The sequence below is a fragment of the Cetorhinus maximus genome, chromosome 14, assembly GCF_964194155.1.
Source record: "Cetorhinus maximus chromosome 14, sCetMax3.hap1.1, whole genome shotgun sequence".
NCBI lineage: Eukaryota > Metazoa > Chordata > Chondrichthyes > Lamniformes > Cetorhinidae > Cetorhinus > Cetorhinus maximus.
Window position 1 is genome coordinate 16,555,270 of NC_135892.1, and position 6,389 is coordinate 16,561,658.

The window sequence follows — 6,389 nt, forward strand, 5'->3', positions numbered from 1 at the left end:
ATTGGAAAAGAGATTTGGAAAATTTAAAGAAGTTCATTGCAGAAGACTAGCGCTGGCTGTTTTGAAATGCTCCTTTGTGAGTGGTAATCAATAGTGACACAATCATAAGCTATGTGTAACAGTGTTTGGGTTGGCAGCAAATGAAATACTTGTGTTATGTTCCCTTCATATGTTCCTATCATCCCAGATTCCTTTGAAAGCCACCTGTGGCTCAACTCCGTTTTCCATTTGAGTTCTGTAACAGCAGGATTGCTCTTCTTGTCTTTTGTAATCCAAAAACAACAACAATTTATATTACTCAAGCGCCTTTAACATAATAAAATGTCCCAAGGAGCATTAAAAAAGCAAAAATATGACACTGAACACATAAGGGCACATTAGGTCAGATGGTCAATAGTTTGGTGAAAGAGCTAGGTTTTAAGGGGGAAAGGGAGTTAGAGAGGCGGAGAGGTTTAGGGAGGGTATTCATTCAAGCTTTGGGACCGAGGAACTGGAGGAGATTATGAAGATAGAGACTGGTGGGGGCAGGGTGGGGGTGGTGAGACCATGGAGGGATTTGAACACAAAGATGAGAATTTTTAAATCAAGATGTTGCTTGATCAGGAACCAAAGTTGGTCAGCGAGCACAGGGGTGGATAGGTGAATGGGACGTGGTACAAGTTAAGATATGACCAGCAGTGTTTGGGACTGCCTCAAATTTACAGATGGTGGAATGCAGGAGAGTAGCTAGGAATGCATTGGAACCTAGATCTGAGCCTAAATCCAGCACCATATACAATGAGCTTCAGAAGGTAAGTCAGGTTATCACACCTATTCCTTTCCAAATATCCTCACTACTTTATTTGTGAGTGACAAATTTTCTTCCTAATATCCCGGTTATGCTGTAAAATTTGTTTCAAGGTGAATTGGTTTCCACTTTCGATCAACACAAACTGTGTACTGTAATTCAGATGAGAAGTCATATGACTCACACCTGGACAAGGAGGGTAAAATTTCTTCAAGGAGATAACCTCACACCACTCTGATTTCAGTATAACTGAAGCCTTACTGGTAATTATATAGTAGTGGTCATCTGCCTAAGAGTAAGTCCTCTGCCCAGTTCTCCATGCCTTGCAATCTTGCACTTTCCTCTCCAGTTGCTCAGAGGAGCCTCTCATTTCCAATCTGAAGTCGTCTAACATCATCATTCTCTTTCTTTCTTTTAGTCTGCTTCCCTCTAATCTTCCTTCAACCACCTCCTTCAGCAAGTTCTCACGCCTTAGAATATGGGCCAATCCAACCTTGTTGCCTTTTCTTGATGACATTCACCAACAGTCATTACCCCTCCATCCTCCTGTCTTCACCATGCTTGTGTTCTTACCTGCCCTATCCTTTTCCAGAACGGCATTTCACAACTTTCTAATCTTTGGACATCTGTGTTGTCAGGTGTTGGGTGTAGTATTAAGGTATTTGTAGTCTTAGGTAGTTCAACAGTGAGTATTTATCAACTGCTAGAAACCAGTAAAGGTCCAAGCCAGGAGCTGTCTCCATGCTTGCTTCTACACACGGCTCTGTCCAACAGTACACTGATTCCTAGGTGTGGGTCATGTGTTCTCTTACATCACTGTGTGTGCAGTACTGTACTCAGTCCCATGTTAACCCCACCCTTATATTATACTCTGTTTTTCTCAAGGTCCATGTTTCAACCCGGTAGAACAAGACACACCAAATCACAATCTTGATCATTCTTCTCTTAAGATCGCTACCCATTCCTAAGCTGAGCCATTCTTTAGGTTTGGAGAATGAATTCCTTGTCATTAGTTATTCGAGTTCTGATTTCTCTAGGGGCCATAACATAAACATCTGACAAAATGCTTCCCAGGTACTTATCAACTGTGATACCTATTCCAGCTGTTGACCATTTACCTTGATCTCTACTGTCCCGCCATTATTTCTTCCAATCTTTAATACTTTCGACTTAATGGCTAGAACGAATGAAGTGCTGAAAGCTTACAGAATGATATTAATGGTAATTGTGACTATTTAAGATTTAATGAAAGGCACCACTTGGTATCATTCAAGCTCCTGTCGTTGTAGAGAGATGAGAGTTGCAGCTTTACTAAACAACAGAAATGCACTTTAATGTGTTGAAATATCCCTTGACAGAAAAATCAGGGGACCAGGCACTGAGGGCGGAATCTAGTGAATCTCCCAGGAGCAGGAAATGAGGCGGTCGGGCACTTCATTGTGTGGAAGTCGAAATGTCAACTTCCCGATGGCAGGATGAAAGTTGGGGAGTCAGATGGTGGCAAATTAAAGGCAGATCCTGCTGCCCAATGGCAAGCGCCAGAAATCTGTTTTTAATGCATTAGCATATCATGCAAACTCATTAAAACACATGGTCACCAGATTAAATTGTACCTTTGCGATTAAATCAGCAGCAAATGAGAAACACATGCCTTCAGATTCACAACTGACGAAAGGTGACATGCAGTAGGAGAGGTTGGCTTCCTGGTGGATTTGGAGAGAGTCGGAGCTGCTTTTCATGTCTGGGGAACTTTGTTGGATCGGGGGAGAGGAGGCTGAGCTGTTGCATTGAGCTCAGGGGGCAGCTGTCCAGGGAGGTCAGGACATGGCTGTCCGAGGGAGGGAGGTAGGGTCATGGCGGCCCTAACAAAGGTCGTGGGAGACAGAGGGAGGGAGCTGCATGACAAAGGAAGGGTCAACCTCTACCAAAGGCTGCTTAAGAGAGGAGATCAAGGGTGGTTGACGGTAGGTCAAAGGTGGGGTTGGGAGAGTCATGAGTAACTGAGGGCAGGTCAAGAGTGATGGAGAGTCAAGGATGATGCTTGGCAGGTCAAGGGTGAAGGAGAGTAGGTCCAGGGTGCTGGGGGGCAGCTCCATAGTGACTTGGGGGGGGTCAGCTCCACTTGACAGGGACAGACAGACAGCTGATCAAGAGTGATGGTGGGTGGCTCGAGGGTCAAAGAGGCAGGGCTCGGGTGATGGAGGGAGGATCAAAAAGTTGGAGGGAAGATCAAAGGCGACTGATGGAGGGTGCAGGGCGATGGCTGGCAGCTCAGTGTCAGAGTGGGAGTGTTGAGGGACATAGCTGCAACAGCAGCTAGTGGTGGCTGGAGAACTGGTCAAGGAGGGAGTTAACCAAGGAGGGTGGGTAGAGACCAGTGTGTGGTCGATGCACAGCAATGGCCCCACAGTCCTCAAGTCAGGAAGAAAGGCTGTATATAGACTGTAGTGACCAGATCTTTTCTGGCCTCTGTCCGCAGTTCACTTCCAGCAGAGAGGATGCGTACTGTGCACCCAGTGCCTTTATAATGCTGCAGTGGAGGAGGAAAGGAACTGGCAGAGGGTGGCCAAGCACAGCAACAGCCAGAAGGACAAAATTGGACACAGCAGAGGATCAGGCAATTCAGGATGTTGGTAACCAGGGGCCAAGTAATGGCACATAACTGAATGTAGGGGATGCGGTAAATGTCAGAGAGGCACTGTCAAAGGTGGCTGAGGATGTTACTGCAGTCACTCACTGACCTACGTCAGCTCCAGCAGGAAGACCTATGGTACCATGTAATGGGAGGCAATCCTACGCCAGTAGCCATAAAGGTCAACATTGCCTCGAATTTCTACGCTAATGGGCTGCTCCAGGGCTCCACAGGGCACAAGTATGGCATCACGCAGTCAGTCACACAGAGACGCATAAGGGAGTTCACCAATGCCATGTTCAAACGGGCTGATCTTGTGCCATTCACCACGGACCCTGAGAGCCAGGTGGCCAGAGCTGTTGGATTCGGCTTCATAGCTGGACTTACACAAGTAAAAGGGGCAATTGATTGCACACAAGTGGTACTGAGAGCTCCCTGAGAGCAGCCAGGCCAACAAAGAGTTTCATCCCATCAATGCGCATCTGCTCTGAGATTACTGAGAATGAATCCTGCAGGCGCGTGCTCGCTTTCCAGGGAGATCGCATGACTCAGGCATTATCGGTCACTCGAAGGTGCCACAACTGTTTGCTCCCCCCTCAGCTATTGCAGGGGTGGCTCCTGGTCGACAGAGGCTGCCCAAAGAGGATCTGGCTCATAACACCTGTGTGGAACGCACAGAGCCCAGCAGAGGAGAGATACAACGCCACCCAGGCCTCAACAAGGGTAACAAAAGAACAGACCATGAGGTTACGCTGCCTTGACTGCTCAGACAGACTGTTGTAGCACACGCCATATTGAGTCTCTCGGATCACTGTGGCTTGCTGCACCCTACACAGCCTCGCGCCGCAAAGAGGTGAGGGACTGCCAACCAGGGAGATGGTGGAGGATGAAGGGGATGAAACATAAGACTCTAAGGTGATGCATGATGCTGCTAGAGCTGCAGGTATCAGGGCAATGGAGTGACACACCGGACAGGCCTGTGACACCCTCATTGAATCCCGATTTCAGCCAGATTGAGGACCCTGCAAGATCTCGATTTCTGCCTCAAAAAACGTTCCTGTGGACATGCCACTAGATCTGGCACTTTCTTCATTCCAACCTACAGGCCCGTGACCTCTGACACCAAAAGGTAAAAGGGCCTCAGGCCCTTGGCATGAACAAGTCCATTCGCAAGATCCCTGCAAAGCCTCCCATATACTTCTGACTTGGAAGGAGGGCGTACAGGACTCAGTCACGCACGCTCCAATCCTGGCAAGGCCTGGTTAAGCTGCAAAATATGGACTGCCTCAGCTGCAGACAGTCCTGAGACAACAGCTTCTGAGGGGTGAGCGACATATGCTGGCTTGTCAGCGAGTTTCCACTCCCTTGACCTAACAAAGGTTGACAAACAGAGAAACCACCATATGTCAAGAATCTCAGCTTCATTGCTTTAATCTCAGATTTGCCATTACCTCCGAGGCTCCACAGTCAATGGTGTGTCCATAACCCCCAAATCAGCCACTGATTTTCAATGAAGCTCCAAGCTCTTAGAAATTCACCTCTAATTTCAAAAGGCTCAATAACATGACCACTCGACACACATGAATAAAGTGTTCAAATTATATATTCATACACAAACTTACAGTGTCATCGAATGATTGGACACCCCTGTGCCACCTTGGTGCCATTAGAAGGTTTTACGCTTATATTTCCCAGCACTACACCTTGGTGTGACCCGCAACACCCGTGGCTGAGGTGGACCTCCCGCCATTCCTGGGCACAACCAGCAAGGGGGGGGGGGGGCGGGAATCGCTAAACTGTGGGGCCACTCATCCTCCGCGCTGAGACATTACTTAAAAACAGCCGATGACTGGTACAGGAGTTCCGAGCGGTGGGGGAATGGGGGGGTGCAGTTGCAGCAACTGAACTCTCAAAACTTGCAGACCGATGCTGCTGGATCGCAGGGAGTGTATTCCTGTCCAGGTGCCCTTCGAACATGGGTAGCTGGGACCACCAGAGCCCCGTGAGGTCACAGGGCAGGGATGCTGACCTCCTGGCTGGCTCCGCCGCATGATTGGCCGGGCCCCCTCGACCCTGAGCACCTCATTGGTCTTCTGCCTGTGATTGCGCATGGCCCAACTGTCTCACCTCCCAGCAGAAGCCCCGCGCAGGCACTTCCAGTCCCGCTGCTGGGACACGAGGCGACTACAGTGCAAGAGTCAGACCTGAGTGGCAGGAATGGTGAAGGTGGGGGCGGGGGATGAGCGACAGTGTGTTTTTTTTTAAAAAAAAGTCTGTTTTGAATAGGATTTTCAAAGGGGGGAATAGCATAAGTTTTCAGTACACAGTGAATAAATTAATGATCTCTTCTGACCTTCAGTACATCAATCAACCAATATCACAAACAACAGACAACTGTGTGTTTCAAGTCAGTACATCAAATAACCTCAATCTGATCTAAATGTCTCCTTGTGCAGGTACTAAGTGAAAGGCCACTCGCTCAATTTTTTAAATGGAAGTCATTAGGTTGAATAAGTGGAAAATATAATAGCCCTATATCTAAGGAAGATCACAGCAGGTAATTATGAACCCTTTACTGACACTGAAAGTTTGAGATTTTACATTAACACTGCATGGTCAAACTGATTTAATTAAAATAGATGTCATTCCCTGAGCTAATTATCTTATTCAGTAGGGGGCTAGTGCCTCCACTTAACAATATGTTAACAAACTAGATGCTCCTGCACTTACATCATGTACCATGGCTAGTCTGTTTGCTGCAAACATTTTATTCACTTATTGAGAGATCACAGTAAGATATTGATAAGAATTTCCATTACACAATAGCTTGTACATTTAATTATTTGCATGTTATTTCTTACAGCTATTTCCTTTTGAGTCCAGCAATTCATTGTCAAACGGCCAAGAGGTACTGCAATGGGGTGGAAAGCACTGTCCCCACATCCTAACCATCACATAAGACAGTCTTGT